The 27,278-nt window shown below is 33.8% G+C and overlaps 1 protein-coding gene across 6 annotated transcripts in view; it reads left to right on the top strand.

The window, feature by feature from the left end:
* The window catches only part of Mbd5 (methyl-CpG binding domain protein 5), a 406,311-nt gene that overhangs the window by 273,550 nt on the left and 105,483 nt on the right, over positions 1 to 27,278 (top strand). The gene's annotated exons all lie outside the window — the stretch shown is intronic.

Below are 27,278 nucleotides of genomic sequence, written 5' to 3'. Positions count from 1 at the left end.
TTAGTTCAGCAGAAGAGTCTCTAACCTTTGAACATTTATTGTCCCTGTTGGTTCCCAGCACCTCACAGAATGAGTGAATTAATAGTAACAACTGTTGCAAACATACAAAACATTAAAGTAAATGCCCGGTTCTTAGTATGTCTTCAACATTAATTACCTTCAATAAACAGGAATGGTGGGTTCAGCAATTGTCAACAGTAAAAACAATGACCATGAACTAGAACTGGTTTTAAAGCAAACAGAAGGTGTCAACTATATCATCCACATCAGTAATGATTATATTAGCATTAAGGGTGGGAGCAGCAGTTATATAAACCAATTAATTCTGAAAGATGGTAAAAATGCACTTAGTTAATTAGGGGAAAAGAATTATGACAGTAAGAGAAGAGTTAATTTCTAAAAATGAACAGAGAATGCAGAAGAGATGTAGCAGGTGATGTTTATATGGAATGAAGGGGAAAAATGGAAGAAGCAAGGAATTGAGAGAGAGCAATAGAATGTGGCTGATAGCAGGAGAAGATTAGGACAAATAGAAATAAGAGAAATAAACAAATGAAAATAAAACAAAACAAAACAAAAATATACAATTCAAAAAGCCCAAACCCTCAAAAGACTGCTAGGAAAAATAATTACATTTCAAAAATGCTAAAAATAGGAGAAAAAGAAACAAATATATATACACACATATGTCCCCACCAATCAACGCAGCCAGAATTCACACATGTGCATACACACACACACACAGAATAAAAATATATAAAAAATTGTAGTGCGGTGGCAGAGCACTTGCCTAGCATGTGTGAGGTACTGGGTTCGATCATTAGTACCACATAAAAATAAAACAAAATAAAGGCATGCTAGTCCTAAATAAAAATAATTTTTTTAAAAAAAGAACCAAAATCTTAATGAAGAATGAAGGAACCATCTGCACTGAGGTCGTCAAAAAAGTTGACCAGATTAGATGGTCAGTATGTCCCATGTCCTTCTTTCTAATTCTTCTTCAGTTATGTCCTGATAGAGCAAGAGATGAGAGTCGTTAACCCCTTCCTGTTTTTGTGTTGTTCTCTGAGTTACCAGTCAGAGTGGCCTAGGATTGAAGCTGTTTGATAAAAGACTCTGCTTCCCTTCTCACCAGCATGAGGTGGGATGGGTCAGGAAGTACTGTCAGTTGGCATTTTGTCCATTTGAAGCAGTTTGGTGTATTCCCAGGGTACAATTTCTGCAGAGTTCTGTTAGGGAAGTTCAGGTAGGTGGGGCTTAGGTCTAATCAAGTCTCTGGGGCTTTGTTGGGTGGGGCCTGCTTTGGAGAGATTTGATTGACAGGCCCCTACGACTTGACAATTGCTGATCTCTGATGTAGGTCTGTTTCTCAGGAGCCTCCCAAGAAATCCATTTGTGGGGCTGGGGAACCAGTCCTCCACTCACTGCTACCCAAGAGCACACCTTGAATGTATTGACCCCCACTCCCTCAATCTCCCAGACTGCTTCATCTGGTCATGTGAACTGTCAGACACAAAGGAGAAGCTAGTAAGGCTCTCCTTAGCCCTTCTGACTCAAATCCCCGTGCATATACTCTTCACAGGGCCTGTTTTACTCACATTCCACAAGGCCTAGTCTAGGTCACACTAGGCGATGGACACCTACTAGGATATTGTGACTGTGTTGCCCTGATTTCCGGGTCCTGCATCATTGTAGCAGTGATCACCCCAAGATGGCTCTCACCTCACCACTCCATGGCTGATTGAGATACACAGTGCATTTTTTTTCAAGCAATAGCATGCAGTGCATACTCTGAGTCAGCTAAGATTAGGCTGCAATTTTGAGCTCAGGTTTTTTGGTACCAAAACTACATTCTCCCATTCTGGTGAATATCCGCGGGTCACTCACATGTATTTGTTCTCCTTTGTTTATTGTACCCAAATTTCTGAGTACTTGAGCAACTTTGAGTGTTCAACATTAACTTTCACCTACCCTGCCAAAAAGCTACACACCTGCTGCTTTGGTCCAAGCCATGATGCGGCTTGGGATACAGCTTTACTCAGTCATCTTTTGTCTCACATACTTATTTTTAAAAACATATTGCTGATCCCTTATTTTGGGCAGCAATCACTATATTAATAAGAGCATCAAGACTTGTTTCACATTAATTATCCAGGTGACATGCATTTTCTATTCTGGATCTGCCATCAGCTATCTGTAATACATTAAAATGCAAGTGTGGCTGGGCACATGGCTCACGCTGTAATCCCAGTGGCTCATGAAGCTGAGGTAGAAGGATTGTGAGTTCAAAGCCAGCCTCAGCAATTCAGTGAGGCCCTGAGCAACTCAGCAATATCCTGTCTCTAAATAAAATATTATAAAGGGCTGTGGAGCTGGCTCAGTGGTTAAGCATACCTGGATTCCATCCCTGGTACCAAAAAAAAAATTCGAATGTGGTGGTACACATGCTTTCAACACAGGAGACTTTGGGGGGCATTCCAGATCCAAACAATATCACCACTCTATAAAGATAATTGTTTATCTATTACATTTTGAAACATGTTTCCTTAAAATGAATTTCTTTGTTCAAGGAGTTGCCTAGTTTTTTATACTCGCTTTGTGTCATAAATTATGTTTGTTTTTATTTTTAAAATGTAATAATTAGGGCTGGGGATGTGGCTCAAGTGGTAGTGTGCTCGCCTGGCATGCGTGCAGCCCAGGTTCTATCCTCAGCACCACATACAAACAAAGATGTTATGTCCGCCGAAAACTAAAAAATAAATTTCAAAAAATTCTCGCTCTCTCTCTCTCTCTCTCTCTCTCTCTCAAAGTAAAATATGCTCAATTTTAAATATTTTACTGTGTCACATTTTTTAAACCTGGTACAAAATGTATATTTACATTGTTTTAATTTCCTTACTTTTCTCAAAGTATAAATTCTGCTTTCTTTGTGCTTATAAGCTATTGATCTTTATTCCCAGAAATGTAATGTTGTATTTTTCTGTTCAGCAGTGAAAATTACTTTTTGGTTGTTTCAACAATGAGAATTGGTAACTCCAACTAAAATCCAGAGACTAAATTATACTATGATATATTTTTTAAAGATATTTGCCATTAGACAGGAGGAAAAGACAGTTATACATTCAGGCATCATTATAATTTAGAGATGTGATAATATTTTAGTCTATGAATTTAAACAAAAGCAAAAAGTATAGGTAAAAGGAGTAAACTAAGGATCAAGTATTTATAAATATATGAGAATGTTTGAAGCAGGATTCCAAAATTGTTTGATGCTTCTGTGTAAGGAGGAGTATTATTGTTAACATTATAATTGTGAAAAAAAATAAAGAATTGTTTCCTCATGGAAAATTTAGTAGCTTTCTAAGAAAAGAGAATTTTAAGTATTTCAGAAAATGAATTATTTATCTGCTCTATCTTAGTTTTTTTAATTCCACCAAAAATTTTATAGTCTTCATTAAAAATGTATTGAGGAAAACATGTTAATACTATTGTTGTCCTTTAACATCCATATAATTTCTATGAGAAAATGATTACATGTTATGTAAAATCATTTTATAGAAATATAATGAACTTTGTTTAATTATTTTATAGAATTAAATCTCAGAGCCTTTATTTACAACAGAAAGGATTCAGCATCAGTATCAACCTACTCTTTTTTCTCTCATTGAGATTTTTTTTAGCAAGAGAATAACTGTCTCACACCAGGATATAAAGCTAGAATTCTTACTGTAACATATTAAAAAAGAAAAACTTATTTTTTGCTGTCTTTCTCTAATTTGAATATAAGGTTATGCCATATCAACAACTAACAGATGGAGAAAAATAATGCTCTAAGAAGCTAGACTGTACATACTAGATTAATTCCAGAAATTTGGAATTCTGAGTATTTTGCTAAGACTTCCCTAGACAATATGATTTTTTGTCTGAAATTTATAATTTAGAATATAAAAGAAGGGCACAGAATTTTACCTTAAGCTCTGTTTATTATGTCAGATGGTCCTTATTGTCTTACATTTAATGTGAAAATCATTTTTGTTTCTCTGTACTCTTAACTTGTAGGAATAACTTTATCAAGAGTATATAAGTGATTTTTTTCTCTACCTTTATTGAGTCACATATAGTGACCTGCCTATAAAATATCCACATATTAAATTCACCATTCATGATAGAATGAAATGCCCTTTTGAAAAGCTGCTTTAGCTTGTACTTATTCATTCATTCAGCTTAAATATTGTACATATATGTAGTAGATACTGTGGTTGATATAAACCAATAGACATAGATGACATAGTTTCCATTCTCAAGAGAAACCAGAGAACCATGACAATGCAATATAATATGATAAAGGTAAGCATAATGTGCTATGGAGGTGTACATAAAAAGAGCAATGAACCCATACTGTGTAGGCAGTTGTGGAAATCAATTAATTTGATTACATAAAATTGGACTAGAAAAATATAAAGTAAATTTTATGATCCAAGTCAGGGTTTTTTCCTGTGTATGTTTTTTTTGTTTGTTTGTTTTGTGGTGCTGGGAATCAAACCCAGGACTTCATGCCTGCTAGGCAACTGTTATACTACTGACTAAACTACATCCCCAGCCCAACCAAATTAAGCATAAGTCTTAATAAGTGAGACAATTTATTGAATGTCTATAATATGCTAAATGTTAACAAATTCAATCTTATTATCATTCATTAGGTGTCTAAAATAATAATAATAATAAGGGTTTTTTTCTTAAGAAATATTTGTCTTTTTTTTTTTCCATTTGTTCAGCTCTTTCCAATTCAAGCCACACTACTCACTCATACCATAGACTTTTAGAGGGACTTGGGGAAAAGAATATTAATGCAAATCAATCCTTTTCTACTGAAAATACAACTCAGAATCATGGTTTACTAATTAATGATTGTTGGATTATTAACTTACTCTTGTTTGTAGAGGAAATAAATCATGATCATGAATCCTTTCTAGTAGGAAAGTGTTATGATTTATTGTTTCTAAAAGGTATTAGAGTTGAATTGGAGAACCAGTCTTGAATAAAGAATGGAAATTGCCAAAATAAAAATAATAAAATAAAAAATAAAGAAAAATGGTAATACAGGTTTAAGATATAAGATAAGAGACTGGGAGAGAGATTACCAAAGTGAATATGAGTCTAACTGAAATAAGTGTAAGACAGTAGAGTGTGTTCACGAGTGGGTTCAAAAGTTTGAGGATTGTGATAGTTTAATATCATCATAAAAAGACAATGCAAAGTCACTTATACTTGAAGTTAGAGTGTTGAGCATTCACTGTTAATTTCTACAGTTCTTCCTCTGAATTTCCAGTGATTTATGCTATTAGTGAACTGATGAAAATAATTTAACCTTTAAGCAGTTGTAATTAACTCTCTGTAGTGTAATTAAAACTTGGCTCTTTTCTTTTAGTCACATATTTGAAAGAACAGACTTTAAACTGAAAAGTGAAAAATCAGTTTTGTAATACTACAGGAAAGCAAAATGTTCTATTTATATGGATGTGTACATATTTATATGTATGCATGTATATATGTGTATATATGTATGCATATGTATACACATATATCTCTAGTAATAGACCATAGACTTTCTTGAACACACTCTTAGGACCTGTAGGATTTTGAAAACTAACAGTACAGATATTGTATAAATATGGATCATGGTTTAAATTTTAAAATGGACAAGCTTCCGTCCATAAATTACCTTTTTTTTTTTTTTTTTTTGAGACTCTGGGATGAGTTAAGTATCAGAAAACTGTTAATGAAAATACAAACCAAAGAAACTACTCTTTAGTCATCAGGTGACTATATTCCTTATTTTAAAAAAAAAAATGTTTACTAGTTAGAATTACTCATAACATTTTAATTGACTTTGTGACTCTTCCCTGTAAATGCTCTCCTTGTTCAGTACATTTCTTTAAAGTGATGAATCTAGGCCTACCTGATTTCAATATTGACATAAAAACTGGAATGTTTAATTAGGTCGGAATGACTTACCAGATGTCAATTTGCCGAACTCAGAATGCTGCATACAGGCTCACATACTTGTTTCTAACAAAATAAGTACACACAAACATACATGGTTTCCATATTTTTTTACTACAAAGTCACATAGAGGGGGGAACAACTCTGAATGTACATGTCAGTGTTTAATAATCCTCAATTATATCATCTCTTACAATGTAAAAGACCCTTACGCAGTAAGAGACCCCATTCTGTTTTTCTTGTTATGTGTACTTGTTCATTTATTTGTAACTGCTATAAATTATAGTTAGTTAATAAGTGCTTCTTATAGTTAACTAATAAGTACATTTTCTAAGAATATCATAAAATGTAAAATGATAGTAAAAAAGAAGAAAATTAAGGTCCTGCAGACCTTCCAGTTAAATGTTTTCCAATAGTAGGAAAGCCTGAAGCATGGCTCATTTGCTCCCTTACCCTGAATTAAGTTTGGGAGGACAGACTACCTCCTCTCTGGACTCTGGGATACTAGAGAAGATGATCCCTCAGGCAGATGTGCAAATTGGTACAATGGATACAAAATAATGATAGTGCAGATTATGCTATCCTCTTGCCAAGATTGGTGGTCTACTCTATAGACCCAGCTGCTCAGGAGACTGAGGGAGGAAGATTGTTTGAGCCCAGGAGTTCTAGACCAGCTTGGACAACATAGCAAGACTTCATCTCAAAACACAAATAACGAAACACTGTTTTCTTGACTTGTCATGTCTAGCTTCCTTTCTGCTATACATACATATGATTATACTTGTATTTATTCTTTTACTCTTACATGTACTTTCTTCTTTTTAATATTTATTTTTTAGTTATAGGTGGATTTAATATCTTTATTTTATTTTTATGTGGTGCTGAGGATCGAACCCAGTGCCTCATGCATACTAGGTGAGAGCTCGACCTCTGAGTCACAACCCCAGCTCCATGTGCTTGCTTCTTTTTTTTTTTAAAGAGAGAGAGAGAGAGAGAGAGAGAGAGAGAGAGAGAATTTTTTTAATATTTATTTTTTAGTTTTCGGCAGACACAACATCTTTTGTTTGTATGTGGTGCTGAGGATTGAACCCAGGCCGCACGCATGCCAGGCGAGCGCGCTACCGCTTGAGCCACATCCCCAGCCCCATGTGCTGGCTTCTTAACATCAGAAAACACTGTTTTAAATAGTTGATAACTTGCCAACTTATTGGCAATTTGTTTAACTTTAAACTAACATTATTTAATACCTGCTATGTATAAATATTATGTTAAGTATTGATTTTGAATGCCATAACCTTGGACTTTTCAGAGTATAATACACATCAGTAATGAAAGTACTATAAGCACAAGATCCAAAACACTGATTTGACAATAAAATGACACAGACCTACTGCTGAATCTCTAGGCACTTTTTTCAAGAGTTTGGAGAGGATATATTTTTTTACATTATACCTTGTTCTCAGTCAAGATTCCTTATTACAAACAGCATAATCCTCCTGGACCAACTTTAAAAAGGAACATTTTAAAGAAGATAATAGACATCAGCAGAACCAGAGACAGTTCTGATGTTACCTAGTCAGTGCCATTGTGTAAACACACTCCAGGAGCTAATCTACCAAAAACACTATTTTCACTGGCACTCAGAACCTATGATGCATTGGTGTGAATACCACTATCATCCCCTCTTCCAAAAAAGCAAATCTCCAGAAGAGTTACATCATTAGGTTGTTGACTTCCAATTTAAAAATCACACTCTGGATTTGATTGATAGGGCCTGGGATACTTACCTAGCTTTGAGACATACTGGGAATGTTAGTTTTCTGATTTATGCTTTAAGAAGATTGGAGTCATGTTGTAGGAAATTACTAAAATACAAAGAAAAGGTTCAAAACCTTGGGTGACTGCATGTGACAGATGTCCACAGATACCAGTGAACTATATTAATTTTTATCTTAAATCTTCCTTGTATTATTTTAAATACCGGGAGTCAGATACAGGTCACTGTCATTTTCTGGAAAATATATCCCTATTTTTGTCTTCAGCAATCATTGAAATTATTTTCTTAGTGGATCACTTCCACCAACAGCTTCTTTAAACATCATCATTCACTGCTTAAACTGAAAGGGAGAAGCACATTTGGAATTGTAATAAAGGGTTTCTCAAACTTGGCATTGACATTTTGGAATGAAAAATAGTTATTGGATGTTTACTTTTTTGTTGCAGGATGTTCCTCTTTCTTCTACATGCCAATAGTGCACATGCATACTCACCCACAATGATATCAAAGTCGTCTTCCCTAGGGGAGTTCCAAGGAAAGTTTCTGGGGTGCTGGTTTTATTCTTTTATTTAGTCTGATTCTAGTTATCTGGATACGTTCACTTTGTAAAAATATATCAACTCTACGTGTTTGATTTATACTTTTTAACAGTTTATATTCCAATAAAATGAGTTTATCAAGGGAAAAAGTTGTCTTCAGATGTTGTCAAATGTCCTTTAGAGTATTAAATCATTACCAGTTGAGAAATACAAAGAAAACTATGGCCCTGCTTAGTGGGCAATTAAGCAAATTAATAGATTCTACTACTTTTGCTGTGCTTCTTATAGAGCCTAACCAGTAATATATTATCTCTTTGTTACTGCTTCTAGTCACTAACTTCTTTTCATCAGAACATAAAAAGTTATAAAACTTTGAAAGGAGACAAAAAATTATCACTTTTTAGCTCTCCATTGATTCAGTCTGCTTCCTCCAATATTCGCTTTTGCTTGTCCTCTGCCCCTTATGTACAGTATAAATACTCCATATCCTCTTCCTTCTTCATGGATAGACTTGACAATGGGAACCTATAGGAAAGAAAGGAGAAGGAAAGTTAGTTTATACTAGAAATTTGAACTTTGTACTAAAAGCTGGTGAATTAACCTTTCTTAAGGTTATCATGGGAGCAAACAAAAGTATCCATTTTGTTTTTACATTAACTGTACTTGAATGATCTTAGTATATAGAAATTAGCAATTATTTAGTCCAGATTTGGAACTGATCCTGGAAACCCTCTTTAAATAACATTCCTATATTTCCTTTTACAATTCAGAGCATTTGCAGGTAATTTTAAATGAGCCATTCGAATTGCATTTTTCTTTTAATACATTCTGAAGTGTTCATTAATTTATCCATATTTTTACTTTTTAAAAAAAATATACTTTTTTAGTGAAATAATTCTCTGGGGGTACCAAGGATTGAACTCAGGGGCACTCAAATCACTGAGCCACATACCCAGCTCTGTTTTGTATTTTATTTAGAAACAGGGTTTCACTAAGTTGCTTAGCGCCCCACTTTTGATGAGGCTGGCTTTGAACTTACGATCCTCCCATCTCAGCCTCCTGAGCTGCTGGGATTATAGGCATCCGCCACTGCACCAGCTATTAGTGAAATAATTTTATATACTAATCCTTAAATATTCTAAGCAAAGACAAAACAGTTTTAAAAAAAAGAAAAAACACTCAGTTTAATGACATTTGGATTTGTGATAAATTTCAGTTTCAAAGTTGACCTGAATTTTATTGCTACTTTTTCACATTAACCTCCAAAATTTCTAACCTATTCTAAAACTTTAGGAACATGCCTTTCCAAAATTGAACAGCAGCATCTCATTTCCTTATTTTAAGCATCCCTGTTAATACTTAAAAAGTTATAGTTTTGCAAGTCTGTGGGAATGATTAATTTTTTTCCTCTTGTTTTTAAGAAAAATAAATAATTCAATTTTTTTCCAGCATCATCTCACTTTTTATATCATATCATAACTATCTCATCAGCCGTGTTAGATCATATCTTTTTTTTCTTTTTTAAGTACTCAAGGTTTTTCTGTTCTTTTAAAAAAAAAATGGTAGTTGTAGATGGACAGAATGTCTTTATTTTATTTGTTTATTTTTATGTGGTGCTAAGGATCAAACCCAGTGCATCACACATGCTACAACCCCAGTTCTAGGTTTTTCTATTCTTAGACACAATGTTTATCTTCTTCTATCTTGAAATAAGTCACAAATTCCAATCTCTGTCCCTTTTGATATTATTCATCTGGGTTAGCTTTGTCTTAATATGTCTCTCAAGTCTCCATTATTCTAATGAAAATTCACTTAGAACCTGGAATAGTTTAGATATACTTTAATAACATGCATAGGAAAATATTTATAAATACGTGGCTAGTAAACATAATTATTGACTTTCCAGTGATCTGTTTGAAAAGTAACAAACTTTGTGTTGCTTGAACCTTCCTATCTGTAATAGTGGTACAATTGAATTACACATGTTATGCTGGGCATGGTGTGCACACCTGTAATCCTTGCAGCTCGGGAGGCTGAGGCAGGAGGAACTCGAGTTCAAAGCCAGCCTCAGCAAAAGCAAGGCTTTCTAAGCAACTCAGTGAAACTTCCCCCCCCAAAAAAATATTACACATATTATTGCAGCAGATGAAAAGAATTGGGAGAGATTGTTACATCATTTTTAAATATAATTAAACTTAGATTTTTATGCATATTGTATTCTTTATTAAAATTAAAGGAGAGTCTTTACTGAACAGAAGGGTAGGATATAATCTGGTTAAAATCCATATTACTATTACATTTTTTTGTAAAACATTTTTTTATTTTTATTAAAAAGTAGTATTCATTTTGAAAGTATCAAAGAGCAGAGACATGGAATAGAAAATCATTATCAAGATATCCATTTCCGTAATGTATCCGATTAGTTACTCTTGAGGCTTATCCTAATACAAAACAGCCAAATTCTGCATAAAACTTAATATTAGTTCATTCTATGTGGGTTCCTAAAGTAGAAGTGAAATTTCAAATGCAGGGGGAAGAAAACAACACCTTGGACTGAAACTAAAGCATGATCAGTAAATATGCAGGACAAGTGGGATTATCTTTATGACAAATGGAAATAATACTTCATCCAGAAAGAAAGCTGTAGCTAATAGCCAGGTAGTTCAACTAGAAGAAACAGAAGAAATAATCCTCACTTGAGATTTCCTTGTAGTGGTATTTTTTGTTGTTGTTGTTTTTACAGACTACATCCACCAAATGTGAGTTCACAAAGACCAACTAACATATGAGTGAGAGCAGGAAAACAAATGACAGATTTAGACCCTGCAAAGACTAAATATAGCAGAATTAGCTCATATGGAATACATAAAGCAAATCTGAGATGTTCAAAGATATAATCAAGCATATTTGAGTTTACAGAAGTGGAAAATATAGTTTTTGGAATGAAAAAGAACTCCTTTGATGGATAGATAAATTTATCAGTTTCTAGTTGGGAAAACAAATCATTCTGGTTTTTTTAAACAGAGAAATTCTAATACAAGGAATTGGTTACAAAGATTATTAGAAAGGAGTAGAAGAGTATAAGAAGAAAGAAGTGTTAGGGAAAATGAATAGAGAAAATATCCAGAGCTCAAAAGAAAGTAACATTCCTTAGTTGGAGCCCACAAGCCTACATCCACTGAGGTGCTGTCACAGTCAATTTGGGGACAAAGTGCTATCACCACAATTTGGACAGGAATTACCAAAAAGTCACTGCCTCTTTCCAAGTCGCTGAATTTCAAACTCACCTTATTCTTATTTCTAGACAAACAACTTTTTATTTATATTTTTATTTATAATCTTTCACTAGTGCCTCTTATTAGAAAATTTGAGTAGGAAATTTGTCAGGGGAGCCAGGCATTTGCAGACTGCTATCCCCACATATAGTGCACTCGAGTATAAAAGAGTGGGAATGGGGCTTGAAGAATAAACAGACAAATATTTGGCAGAACTGTTTAGACGCAGCTGAAAAGATAATTAGTGGATTCAAAGATGTTTCAAAATGACACAAAATAGGAAAAAAAGATAAATACATGAAAAAATGTGGATTTGTAGACTAAAATAGAAAATTATAAGGCTAGTCACAGACTTCCAAAGACCAAATAGAAGAAAATGAAGGATAGACATTATTTATAGAGATAATGGCTAAAAGAGCATGAAGATGCCCAACTGTAATCCCAGTGACTTGGGAGGCTGAGGCAGGAAGATCTCAAGTCCAAAACCATCCTGGGAAACTAGGTAGACCCTTTCTCAAAAAAAAAAAAAAAATACCCGGGGATGTAGCTCAGTAGTAGAGTGCCCCTGGGTTCCATCCCAGTACCACACAAAAAAAAAATAGTAATAATATTATTACTATTAATTAATAATTATTATTATTATTTTCCAGAAATAGTAAACAGAGGTCTAGAAATAATGGAAGCACAATGTATAGCAAGTAAGAGAAGGGAAAAGAAATCCATACTTTGTATTAGCGTGGTTAAAATGCAGCTCACCAAAGATGAGAAAAGATAATAAAAAACAACCTGGATACAAAAACACAGACCTCCTGAAGAGAAACTAGGAAATGAACAACAAACTTCTCAAAGACCATAAATGGAAGCTAGGGAAAAGAAAAAAAAAAAGAAGAAGAAGAAATATTTTCTTTTTAATTAACACATATTTGTATATTTACAAAATACATTATGATATTTCAATATATACATACAATATGTACTGATCAAATCAGGATGTTTAACGTTTCTGTCTCCTTGTCATTTCTTTATATTTGGATCCTTCAAGTTCTTCTAGTTCTTCATAAAATAGGTTATTGTGAACTATAGTTACCCTACTGAGCCATAGGTCCCTAGTATTTATTCCTCCTAGCTGTGTCTTGGTACCCATTATCCATCCTCCCCTATCCCTCTAATCCCCTGTCCTTCCCAGCCTCTATTAGTCTTCTACAGTCATCTAATTGGAAATCAGCACTTTTAACTTCTTTATATGAAAACATGCAGTATTTGTCTTTCTGTCTTTAACTAATTTCACTTAGCATAATGTCTTCTAGTGAAAGTTAGTTTGCCACAAATGACAGGATTCCATTCATTTTATGACCAAATAGTGTTTTGTTGTGTATATATACATTTTCCTAATCCATTCATCCATCGATGGACACCTATAATGATTCCATATCGTGTCTGTTGGGAATATGCTGGAGTAAGCCAGGAATTACAGGTATTCTTTGAAATGTTGGTTTCATTTCCTTTGGATACATACTCAGAAACAGTAGAACTGGTAATATGATAGATCTATTTTTAGTTTTCTGAAGAACTTTTATACTTTTCTTCACAATGCTATGATAATTTACATTCCCACCAATGATAGATTCCCTTTTCTGCCACATCCTTGCCATCATTATTTTTATTCTTTGATAATAGTCATTCTGACTGAGGTGAGGAGCTATCTCTTTGTGGTTTTAATTTGCATTTTTATGATTGCTAGTGTTGAGTATTTTTCATATATTTGTTGGTCATTTATGTTTCTCATTGTGGGAAATGTCTATTCATATCATTTGTCCATTTTTAATTGTATCATTTATTTTTTGTCTTTTTTCTAAGTTCCTGGTATATTAATTAATCCTTTGTCAGATGAATAGTTTGAAAATATTTTATGCCATTCTAGAGGTGACTACACTGTTGACTATTGTTTGGATATGCAGAAGCTTTCAAGTTTGATTTAATCACATTTCTCTATTGCTTTTGTTGATTGTGCTTTTGGGGTTTTATCAAAAAAAAATCATAGTGTATATATGTTGTAGAATTTCCCTTATTTTCTTCTAGTAGTTGCATAGTTTCAGGTCTTACATGTATAGATCTTTGATCCATTTTTAATCAGTTTTTTTTACATGGTGAGAGATACATGGTCAAGTTTCATTGTTCTGTATGTAGATATCCAGTTTTCCCAGCAACGTTTACTGAGAAGGCTGTCCTTTCTCCAATGTGTATTTTTGGCACCTTTGGTAAGAATCAGTTGGCTGCAGATTCATAGATATGTCCCTGGGTTCTCTGTTGTGTTCCATTGTTGGATGTGTCAATTTTGATGCCAGTACCATGCTGTCTTTGTTACTACAGCCCTGCAGTATGTCTTTTGTTCAGGTATTATGATGCCCTCAACTTTGTTCTTTTTTCCTCAAGATTGCTTTCAACTATTCAGGGTATTTTGTGCTTTAATAGGTATATTAGGACTATTTTTTTTCTATTTCTGTGAGGAATGTCATTGGTGTTTTGATAGGGATTGCATTGAGTTTGTAAACTGATTTGGGTAATATGGACATTTTAACACAATATTCATTCTTTCAATTTGTGAACATAGGAGTTCTTTCAATTTTTATGAGTCATCTTCAATTTCTTTCATCATTATTTTGTAATTTTCATTGTAGAGGCCATTTACTTCCTTGGTTAAATTTAAGTTTGATATTGCTGTTTATAAATGCTCCAAATTTTTATGTTGGTTTTGTAATCTGCAACTTTATTGAATTTGTTTATCAGTTCAAGCAGTCTTTTGATGAAATCTTTAAGGTTTTCTGTATATAGAATAACCGTATCTACAAATGGGAATAATTTAACTTCCTTCTTATTTGAATGCCTTTAGTTTTTGTCTTTTCTAATTGCTCTAAAACTTTAGTCCTATACTGGAGAATTATGATTAAAAAAAGAAAAAAGAAAAAGAAATGGTAAATGTCTTTCTCCAGATAGAGGCAATGCTTTCAGCTTTTCTTCATTCAGTATGATATTGACTATAAATTTTTCATACACTGGAAGTACTCTATAGAGATGTGTTTTTTCTATACTAATTAATTCAGAGTTTATATCATGAAGGGATATTGAATGTTATTAAGTGTTTTTTCTGTGTCTCATATTGTGCTGATATCCTGTATTATGTTTATTGATTTGTGTATATTGTACTATCCTTACATTACTGGGATAAATTCCACTTAATCATGGTCAATAGTATTTTACATATGCTGTTGAATTGAATTTGATAGTATTTTGTTGAGAATTTTTGCATCTGTTTTCATCAGGGATATTGTCCTATCTGGTTTAGGTATCAGGGTATTGCTGGCCTCATAGAATGAGTTTGAGAGAACTCCCTCTCTTCCAATTTTTTGGAATGGTTTAAAAAGAATTGGTGTTAGTTTTTCTTTAAGATTTCAATAGAATCCAACAGCGAAGTCATCATTCTTGGGCTTTTCTTTGTTGGAAGACTTTTTATTAAGGAATAAATCTCATCTCTTGTTATTGGTCCTTTCAGGTTTTCTTCCTGATTCAATTTCAGTAGGTTATATTTGTTTTGAAATTCATCCATTTCTCCTAGGTTTTCCAATTTGTTGACTTATAGTTGTTCTTACTAGTCTCTGATGATCCTTTGTATTTCTCCTTTTTTTAATGTCTCATTTTTCATTTCTGTTTTAGTTTATTTGGGTCTTCTCTTTCTTCTTTCCTACTCTCATTTTTTCTTGAGTCTAGCTCATGGTTTTCGAAGTTTAGTCTATAGCTTTGGTCCCGAGGTGAGGCACAACATCATGAATGAAGGGAATGGCAGAGCTCTGCTCACAAGGAACAAAATATAAATCAAAGGCATGCCCCTAGTGACTTACTTCCTCCAACTACACCCTACCTTTCAATAGTTACCACACAGTTAACCTATTCAGATGGATAATCCACTTATTTGGGTACAGCTCACATAACCTAATCATTTTATCTCTGAACATTCTTAAATTATCTCACATGAGCTTTTGTGTGATACTATATATCCAAAGCATGACACTGTATTTCCATTTTCATTTGTATCAAAAAACTTTGAAATTTTCCTTTTGACCTCTTTGATGACATTGCACATTCAGTAGCATGTTGTTTAATTTCCTTGCATTTGTACAGGTTTTGAATTTGTTTTTGAATTCTAGTTTTACTCCATTGTGGTCAGAGAACATATATGCTGTGATTTCAGGGTGTTTTTTTTTAATTGATTTCATTTTGGTTTTTGGCCTATCAAAGGTCTATCCTGGAGAATCTTCTGTGTATTAATGAGAAGAATGTGTATTCTGCAGCTTATAGAAGATTCTGGAAATACCTAAAAAGACCATTTGGTCTATACTATAGGTTAACTCCAGTATTCCTATGTTGATTTTTTTGGTCTGGATGGCCTGTCATTGACCACATTGGGGTGTTAAGGTCCCCAAGTATTATTTTATTGAGGCTTGTCCTTTTTAGATCTAATAATGCTTGCTTTATAAAACTGAGTGCTCTAGCATTAGGTGCATATACATTTGCAATTGTATTTTCTTGTTGAATTTATCCTGTGATAATTATATAGTGGCTTTCTTTGTCTCTTTTTACAGTTTTGACTTAAAGTATACTTTAAGTATGGCTACTCAAGCTCACATGCTTTTGGTTTCCTTTGCAGAGAATATTGTGTGTGTGTGTGTGTGTGTGTGTGTGTGTGTGTGTGTGTGTGTTGACAGCAACAGATTTCAAAGACAGATCAGGTTGATTGACCAAAGAAGTTACAAAGTTTAGGGCTTAGAGTTTTGAGTTTAGGGTTATAGATAAGTTACTGTAGACCTGTAAGTATTTATAATTTATTTCTTCATTTTGTATCTTCAAATCTAAGTACCACTAGCTGAACAGAACTGTTGTTTTATACACAACTATAACTTGAACTTAGAACTGTCCCTATGGGAGTAGGCACTGCACATGTAGAGTTACTACAAATGTCTGTTGCAGAGCCTTACACACAGGAAACACTCCACAAATGCAGAGGGAAGAAAAGGGTTCTTGGAGTGCTGAAGTCACCTGCCCAGATCACATGGAAAGTTCCAGACTTAAACTTAGTTCCCCAGTCCTCAGATGGATCTACTGTTCATTCACCCATTTATCTCACTTATTCAAGAAAGATTTATTAACATCCAATATGCATAATCTATTTTATTTCCACTGGTTTCCAAGATACAGCACAACACAAGGGATAAAGTCTATACTCCATCCCAATCCCAGGAGACACAGTCTCCCAGGTGATAGTGACTTGGCATTGGCTTCATCCTTCATAGAAGACCGGGGTTGATACATAGCTGCCAAACATGGGCATCTGTCATCAACCTCATCATCAACTTAACCAAACCACAGAATATCTTTTTCCATCCTTTTCTTTCAATCTGTATTTATCTTTCCTGGGGAAGTATTTCTTGTAGGCAGCACACTGTTGAGTCTTGTTTTGTAAGTCCACTTAGCAAGCCTATCTTTTAATTGGGGAGTTTGATCCATTTACACTCCAGGTTACTATAAATCTATGAAGACATATTATTGTCATTTTGTTAATTTTCTTCTGGTTGTTTGAATATCCTTTGTTCTTTTCTTCCTCTTTTCTTGTTTACCTTTGTGGTTTCATGGTTTTCTGTATTGATAAGATTTGAATATATTTGTTTCGTATATCTGCTTTAATATTGAGTTTTATATACTTTTGCATGTTTTCATGGTGCCAGTATTCTTTCACTCCTACATGAAGGACTCCCCTAAGAATCTCATGTAAGGTCGGTTTGGTGGTAATAAATTCCCTTGATTTTTTGCTTGTCTTGGAAAGTATTTATTTCTCCTTCAGTTCTGAAGAATTGTTTTGCTATTTATAGTGTTCTTGGCTGGCAAGTTATTGTTTTCTTTTAGAACTTTGACTATGTTATCCTATTTCCCACTCCTGAGCAATCTGCTATTAATCTAATGGGAGTGTCCCTTAAATATGACTTGGACCTTTTTTTTTTTTTTTCTGTTTTTACAATTAGTTCTTTGTTTTAGACTTGACAGTTTGAACATAATATGTTGAACTTTTTTGGTAGAATCTCTTTGGGACAATTTGTGCCTTCAGGGACCTGGATGTCCATTTCTTTCCTAAGGTTGAGAAAATTTTCAGTAATTATTTCATTGAATGGGAGTCTATGTATTTTCCCTTCTATTCAACTTCTGGACTCATCATAATTCAGAAATTGGTTCATTTAATGAGTATCTCATAAGACTCAGAAGTTTCTTCATACTTCTTTTTTTAAATATGTATTTTTTAGTTGTAGATTGATACAATACCCTTATTTTATTTTTATGTATGCCAGGCGAGCACTCTACCACTGAGCCCCAGCCCCAGCCCACTGAGCTATAACCCCAGCCCCACATTTTTTTTAAACTTTTTTTAATTTTTGTTTCAACTGGGTTATTTCAAAAGACTATTTTAAAGTTCAGAAATTCTTTCTTCTACTTGATCTAGTCTATTGTTCAGGCTCTCAACTATATTTATTAACCTTAGGAAATTCTTCATTTATAATATTTCTGTTTGGTTCTTTTTCATGACCCCTACCTCCTTGCCAAATTTCTCATTCATATCATGAATTGTTTCCTAATTTCATTGAATTACTTGTATACTCTTATATCTCATTACGTTACTTTTATTTTTTTAATATTTATTTTTTAGGTGTAGATGGACACAACACAATGCCTTTATTTTTATGTGGTGGTGAGGATGGAACCCGGGTCCCACCCGTGCTAGGCGAGCGCTCTACCGCTGAGCCACAATCCCAGCCCTCATTACATTACTTTCAAATAATTCCTTTGAATTCTTTTTCAGGCATTTCATCAATTATTTTTTCTTTGGGGTCTGTTACTAGAGTTACTATTTTTTTTTTTTGAGATATAGTATTACCTTGCTTTTTGGTACTTTCTATATCTCTGTGTTGATATTTATACAACTGCCAGATAAATTTTCTCTACCAATTTAGAAGTGTGGCTTTGAGTATAAAAGACTTCCTCTGAAATCAGTCTTACAGTGTTGGTTTGGTAGGCTATGTTGGCTTTGGTTCCAGTTGTGCTTTAGTATAGTCTATTTCATTTCTTCTAGTGGGTCCATTGCTTATGGGAAAGCCCATCTATTTCCTCAAAACTTGTAGTTCTGGGAACAGCAGCCCTGGTGGTTGTGGTGCACAGCAATGGGATGGGATAACAACTGTGTGGATATGCCAGTGGGCCTAGACAAGTAAGTGCAAATCATTGTGTATACATGGCAACGAGTTTCTGTGGACTTCAAAGGGGTAGAGACACACCAGCATGCCTGGCAGTATGGTTGGATGCATTTTTTAGCCATAATAGAGCATTATTCAGTATCAATAGGGCTACATAACAGCAAGGCTATTCCAATGGGCCCTAAGTGGGTGGAATACAGGTTGCACAGCAGCAGAGGCAGGGTTCCTATGCAGCATGGAGCACACTTGTCAGTATCTGAGGACTGAGCAGAGGTGGGGTCACCCTAGCATGCCTGGGTACAGTGCATCATAGTTCAGGTGTGTGTTTGGTCAATCTTCAGGTCTTGTAGAATTGGAACTGTTCCAGTGGCCTAGGAGGGTGAGTCACACAAAGTAACAGGGTCAGGGCACATTTGGTTTTTGTCTCAAAATGGTGTGATGCAACAGCAGCCTGGGTGGGAGAGGTCACTATGTGAACTGAGTTCCCCCTCTGGAGCAGTACAGTGGTGTGTACTCCCAGATAATTCTTCATCTAAACTCAAGGCATACAAGGTCTATAGAATTCCTAGTCAGACAAAACTTTAGATGTCCTTGGAGCCAGTGTGGACTCTTGGGCACCTGTTTGCTTTTCCTACAATAGGAGTTCTTACCTGGATTCAGAAGGATCTGAATAAGGGTAACAGGCAGGTGATGCAAGGCTCTTTGTTCCTTTCTTTACCAAACCATCCTGAATCTCTGCTTTAGAATTTCTCCATTTCTTCTGCACTATATCCCAGCATTCTTCCCCAAATTGGGTAGCCAAATAGTTGCTGTTTATTTTTCATTCTTGATCCTCCTTTGTGGGAGGAGAAGTGCAACTGGTGCTTCTCATCAGCCGTCTCCCCCCCTTTCCAGAATAATACTTGCAAAATGCTGAGGGAAAATATTTGTCAACATAAAATCGGATGCCTAGTAAAACTTTATTTTAGGCCAAAGTTTAAAAAACAGTCAATGGTAGATAGTTTACCACCAAGACATAATCTATAAAGGAACTTCTAAAAAGAAAAAAAAATGAAATTAGTCAACAGAATAAATGGAAACAATTTCAAAAGAAAAATCTGAGATACTGAAAGAATGGTAAGTGAAAAAAATATTGGCAAATGTGAGCAAATTCCATAAAATATATATAAAATACAATTACTCCTACTATCACTAATAATAATAATAGGTTTTATTACATCTAATTTTTGAGGTTGACAAAGGGACAAAAATAAATATTAGACCGCAAAACACTACAAGATTACTCAGAGGTGAAATTATTAGATTATGAAAGTTATGACCTAATCAGTGTATTAATCCACGATAGGGATTAACGGGGTGGTAAGTGCAGTCAGGTAGGGTATGGATGGAGAAAGTAGGTCACTGGGGGCATGCTTTGGGTTTTATATTTTGTTCCTGGTGAGCAGAGGTCTCTCTTGCTTTCTTGGAGCAAGAGAGAGCTACTTTCCATCCACCAGGATGTTCTGCCTCACCTCAGGCTCAGATCTGTGAAGTTGTTCAACCATGAACCAAAATAAACTTTTCCTCCTTTATGTAGTTGCTGTCAGGTCTTTTGGTCACAGCAACCAAAAAAAAAAAAAAAAAAACCGTCTAAAACATAAATCCACCAAAATATTATAAAAATAATGTATGATACTCAATCCAATACAAGGAGAAAAATGGAGTAAGTTTCAAATAAAAACTACCAATTTATTTTTAAAACAAAGGGGTTAAAGTATAGAAAACAATGGGACAAATAAAAAACAAGGTAAACTACACAGAACAAGTCTAAATACATTAACAATTACAACCCATAGCACTTTGAAAACATAAAGGTGTGAAAAGGTTGAAAATAAAAGAACAGTGAAATGTCATGCCAGGCAAATAACACACAAACAAAAGCTGAGGCAACGTTAATGTGACAGGAAGGTCAATGCATAATAAGGAAAGGTTCAGCTCACTAGAAAAATGTAAAAAAATGTTCAACCTCATTCCTTTCACAAATATATAAAGTTCAATAAAATTGAAGAAATTTAGAAATTCACTATCATAATAAATTTTAAAATGTGTTTGTCTATATCTGAATAACACAACAATTAGAGAATATGCATTTTTCTCAAATGATTGGTCTCAATAAATTTCAAAGAATTGACATCTTGGAGACTACATTCTCTGACAAATAAATAAATTCAGCAGCAGAAAGATCAATTTTGAAATTATGTTACATGTGGAAAAATATCTTTAAATAACTCATGAACCAGAAAAGAAGTACTTTTAGCTTTACAAATATGAACATAATAAACTTATAGGATATGTAATCTTAGATACTTGCATTGATAAGAACAGAAACTGAAAAGTAATGACCTAGGCTTTCAATATAATGAATTAGAGAATGAACAACAGCTTTTAAAAAAAGGAATAATGAGATAATAAAGATAGAAATTAATAAAATGAAAATGTCCATTCAGCAGGTAGTATGATCAGTAAAATCTGAAATTGTTTCTTTTAATAGACCTATAAAATAGAGAAACTCTGGAAGTTAAAATTTCAGTTAAAAATTAAAGAGAGAAAGCAGAAATTAAATGACATTATGAGTTAATAAGAAGGAGAGATTGGTGGTGCAGCTTGCATGTGTGAAGCCCTCAGTTCAATTCCTAGCACCATAAATGGATGGAGAAATGAGGTGGTACATGCCCACAAATCAAGTTTAGATTTAAAAGATTAGTGATACTATTAAAAGGTTTACACAATAAATTGTGAACTTTTTGATGAAATATATGAATTGCTAAGAATTACAGCTTACCATAAATGACTCAAGAAAACACTGAAATCCAAAATAGTCCTGTAACCATTAAAGAATAAAATATTTAATATTTTATATCTGAACTCTGTATTTGTGGGGCTGAGGATCGAACCCAGGGCCTCAAAAGTGCTAGGTAAGCACTCTAGCACTGAGTTACAACTCCAGCCCATAGATTTATTTTTTTATTCACTTGACTCATTCATGAGAAGAAAATAAAGAAGAAATACCTTTGTAAAATTGGAATAGAAGGGAAGTCCTTAATTTGACAGAGTATCCAAAGTTTGCAGCAAATATTCTTGCCAATGAAATACTAGAAGCACTTTCTTTAGAATTGGAACCAGACATTTTAACATTTTCATGACAGTCCCAGTCCCCACTCAAGAACAGGGGGAAAAAAATGTAAGCATTGAAAAAGAAGAAATAGAACTGCCTTTATTCATATATGACATATTGTTTACATAGAAAAACTCAAAATAGTTCTGAAGTAAATTATTAGAATAATAGGAAAGTTTAGCAAAGTCCCAACTATAAAGTCAATATACAAAAATAAGTTCAATTTTTAATGCAAAAAAAATTGCAAAAGTACTATTTACTACAGTAACATAGCATATATATTATATATATAGAAATAAATGTACCAACAATGTGTCAGGTGTCTATAAAATCTATAAACTTTATTGTGCAATATTAAAGATCTAAATGGAGATTGTACTAATATGTTAGATTCAGTATAATCAACATGTCAGATTTCTCCAGTTTGATTTATAGATCAAAGTGATTCCAGTGACAAACACTAACAACATTTTGAGTAAATTGACTTGGTTCTAAAGTTTATATGGAAAAGTGAAGGGCCTGAATAGCTAAGGCAATCCTAAAAGTGAATTTACTGTGTCAGATAAGATTTGTTATACAGCTGTAGGATTTAAGAAAATGTTATATTGGCAGAAGAATAAACAGCCAAAGGAATAAAATATATTGCTTCTAGATACTTAGATATGCGATAAAACTTTTATTTTTCCTAAAGCAAAGGATTGATGGATATAAACTTGAAGATAATGATTCTCTCTGGGACAGGAAGTTTGAAACTAAAGAGTTAGTATGGATTTGTATGCCTTTATTATGCTTAATAACTCACATGTATGTTATATACATATTATATGCATAATATAATTGTATTGTTGGCCTCCATATCCACACATTTTGTACCCATGGATTCAACTGCAAATTAAAAAATTTAAAAATTTTATTTGGACTTAACACATAGACTTTTTTCTTGTCATTATTCTCTAAACAAAGCAGCTATTTACATAGCATTATATTATGTTAGGTGGTATTAAAAATAATCTAGAGATGACTTATGGTATGCAGAAGGATATATTTAGGTTATGTGTAAATACCAAATAATCTCACATAACAAGACTTGAATATATGAAGATTTGGATAGCCACCAGTGGGCCTGGAACCAATCCCCCCATGGATACCAAGTGACGACTGTGTTAGTTTTCTAGAGTTGCCATAACAAAATACCACAGACTAGATTTGTTTTAACAACAGATATTTATGTCCTCGTGGTTCTGGAAAAGTAATTTCAATATTAAGGTCCTGGTGGATTTGGTTTCTCCCAAGGCTTTTCTCCTTATTGCATATGACCTCTTCTCTCTGTATGCCTATGTTGTCTTTTCCTATTCTTAAAAGGCACCAGTCTTATGAGATTAGGGCTCCACTCCTATGACCTTCTTTAACCTTAATTACCTCCTTAAAGTCTCTCTTCTAAAATAGTCATATTGAGGATTCGGGCTTCAACGTGTGAGCTTGGAGAGAAATCAGTCCAATTCATAACAATAATTTTTAATTAAGAACTTACAACTCACACATTTATCCTTTTTGTTGTCCAGAAGTTCTTAATAACCTGTTTTGGAATTTCTTTTTGTATTTCTATGAGAAGAGCATTTAATTAAAAGGACCTATACAATAGTATAGAAATAGTTACATAATTTAACAACATATTCATAGATCACTTATACATCTGAAAAGTATACATTTCAACCCAGTAGATTAAAACTCCCAAGACTCTTCAATACATCTAGTTGAGAAGAAAATGCTCTGAGGTTTCTGAATATTCTATTTAATCTTACATAGTCTCAAGTCTTTTCAAGATTTTTTTTCTTCTATAAAGGGCTAAAAGAAATGCTCATTATTTTTTGATGTTTTAGAAGAGAATGTTAAAGAACAGTACTTACTAGGAAAAAAATGTCTAAATATAGTTTTATCACAAGAGCTCAGATTTTAGCACACAAACAAAAAGCTACAGATTTAATTTGCAATGCAGTTATATTTTACAATTTCTTGCTTTGCTCAGACTGAATGGCTTAGTGGCTTAATATTTCTCTGTACTAAGGTTTTAGAAAATGCCAACATGATTTAATATAATTTACAATATTTAAACCTCTTTTTCTTGCCTGAAAATAATGCTTGACTTTAGAATGCTTTTCTTTTGACATCATATACTTCACAAATAATGTACTTTGGGAGCCACCTAAAACAACATCTTATTAGCACAAAGCATTCCTGTCTAGTATGTTCACCTTTTTTATTTTAAGAAGTATGTCAATAAGAATTAATGGAAGCTTTAAAATGTTTTGTACAATAGAAATATTTCATCAATTATTCTGTATCTTGTCAAAGCTTAATGGCCTGAAAGCTAATAAATATATTGATAATGTTGTCAGATAAAAGCTAATGTTTACAAATCCTGATTCTATAAAGAGACCAGGTAGTATTTATTTGCTTAGGTTTTGCATTTGTTCCTCAAGGGATATAGACATGTATGATGTATTCTATAAGAGGTTATTTCTATTACCTTCTTTTTCCCCCATTCTCTCTGACTTGGGTCAAATTATTGAAAAATGGAGGAAACTATATTTTTTTGCTGTAGTTTACCTCCGTCTGGTGTAGTATATTATATAAATTTGCTTATTTTCTCACAAACTAGAAACTGCTTTATTGGGTTTCTTTAATGGAAGAATGATGCTGTTTGGCCTCAGCAACTTAGCAAGGTCCTAAGCAATCAGTGAGACCCTGTCTCTATATAAAATACCAAAAAAGGCTAGGGATGTGGCTCAGTGGTTAAGTGGGTTCAATCTCTGGGTTCAATTCCTCGTACCAAAAAAAAAAAAGAAAGAAAGAAAGAATAGTGCTGTTTATTGCAAATGTTGATTTTTCTAAAAATGCAGACAAATTTCACATTACAAAAGGTTTTTTGGAATACTTGATATCACATTTTGCTATTGCCATGGATATTTCTGTAATAATAACAATGTACACAGCAACAAAGCATAAATTCAAATTTCAAATTTTGTTACAGGTTTTGATTGATTTTTATTAACATAATCAACTGGGGAACTGCCAAATACTCTTTTTTTAATATTATAGACCAATATTTTTTAATATGTTGTGTCTAGACCTGTACTTCTATAAAATTACCTGGAGGTATTTGTTAAAAATACAAGTACCTAAATGCTACCATCTTTCCCAATCAGAGTATCTTCAGTCTAGCCTGAAGTCTGCAATTTAATAAGCAATACTGGTAATTCTTAAGTACACTATTGTTTAAGAACAACTGATACACATCATAGCCCCAGTATTGTACAAGCTTTGTCCCTGCTTTTTTGGATGTGTTTTGTACTCCAAATTATTTCCTAATGTCCTCCAGTTCTTTCATGTCTTAAGTCAAACAGCAACTTAAACCAAGGAGAACTAGTCTCAGTTCTGGTTAAGTAGCCTTCCCTACTTTAGATTACCTGAAGAATTTCTGTTCAAATGTTATTGGTCCATTTTCTGTTGTCAATACCACACACAGCCAAGGTAAATTTTTGTTTGGATTTTTGGTTGTCTTTCTTTTTAGATATACATAACAGTAGAATGTATTTTGACTATTATACATACATGAAGTATAACTTCTCCTTCTGTGGTTGTACATGATGTGGAGTTATACTAGTTGGATATTCATATGTGAATTCATATGTGAACTAGGAAAGTTATGTCTGATTTATTCTACTGTCTTTCCTGGGTAAATTTTAATGTAAAGAAGTTTCTTTGGGCTTATGGTTCTGGAGGTTCAGGGTGGAGAGGCCACTTTTGCTGGCAGAGTTCCTAGGCAAAGCAAGACATCACATGGCAAGAAACAGAGAGCATATGTGTATGTCTCATCTAGTCTCTCTTCCTCTTCTTAAAAAGTCACCAGTATTTAATCATGAAAGCTCCACCCTGATGATTTTATCTAATCCTGATCACTTCCCAAGGCCCCAGTTTCTAAACACCATAGTCAAATTATTTCTACCCTCGTAATGCTTTGCAATGGGTACTAAGTTTCAACACATGAACCCTTGGGGGACACTGTCAAACTATCACCAGCCTTTATAGCTTGTGTTCATGTTTATTAGGCTTAGAATATAATTATCATTTGTAAAATAGGGCCACTCTTTGTTATTGTGAGCATTGGAATTATTATCTCTTGATTCATTTAAAGAATGTTAATTTAGGGGACAATGGTTAAAATGAAAGATTCACTTTAGTCTTGTATTCATTGGAAGTGCAATTTGGAGAAGTTTAAAAGAAATCGTTGTACTTCAGTCTCTTGAATATATAGCCTATAATTCTCTACGAGGAGGCTCAATTTATTTTCTGCATTTCTGGGATTGAATTAGTTCCAGAAATATTATAGGCCACAGGACTTTTGATCTTCTTTTTGTTATATAGAGACCAAGGGAGCTAAAGAAAGAAGCCTTCTAACAAATTGTTCAGCTTTCACTCCTGTAGGAGTTTCAGAATAAAAGAAAATAAGGAAATACCAGCATGTCTCAGAGAATTGAAAAGTTTGGCATTCCATTGCAAAAGTATTCATTCCAGTGTAACTTTTTAAATTTAAGTTCACTTAATCTGTTTTAAATAAGTTTCAGAATCTTCTTCTCTTTCAAGCACAAATCTCAGTGGTCCAGGAGGCTGAGGCAGGAGGATCGAAAGTTCAAAATCAGCATTAGCAATTTAGCAAAGCCCTAAGCAACTCACTGAGACCCTGTCTCAAAATAAAAAATAAAAAAGGGCTGGGAATGTAACTCAGTGGTTAAGTGTCCCTGAGTTCAATCCCCAGTACAAAAAAAAAAAAAATTAAAATTTTGAAAAATTAAATCTCCTCTCAACTCCTATGATACTAGTATTAAGAAATGTCACCTCCAAAGTCAAATAAAGGAAGTGAACAGTACCTTATCAGACTTCTTTGTTCCCTAACTAGTTAAAATAACAAAACTATAAAGCAATGCAACCTATGATCAATATCTCCCTTTCCCAGGCTACTTGGAGGCTGAAGATGTAGAATGCATAGTTCAAGCCGAGCCTGGGCAACATATTGAGATCCTATCTTTAAAATAAATAAAATAAAGGAGGGCTGTGGGTGTATAGCTCAGTTATAGCATGCTTATCTGGTATAAACACGGGAAGGAGAGAGGGAGGGATGGAGGAAGGGAGGGGAAAAGGTAGGAAGATCAGAAAGGGGAAATGAGTGAAATTTGGGTA

This window comes from Callospermophilus lateralis, chromosome 9, assembly GCF_048772815.1.
Source record: "Callospermophilus lateralis isolate mCalLat2 chromosome 9, mCalLat2.hap1, whole genome shotgun sequence".
Lineage (NCBI taxonomy): Eukaryota > Metazoa > Chordata > Mammalia > Rodentia > Sciuridae > Callospermophilus > Callospermophilus lateralis.
This window is presented reverse-complemented; position numbering and strand designations above follow the sequence as displayed.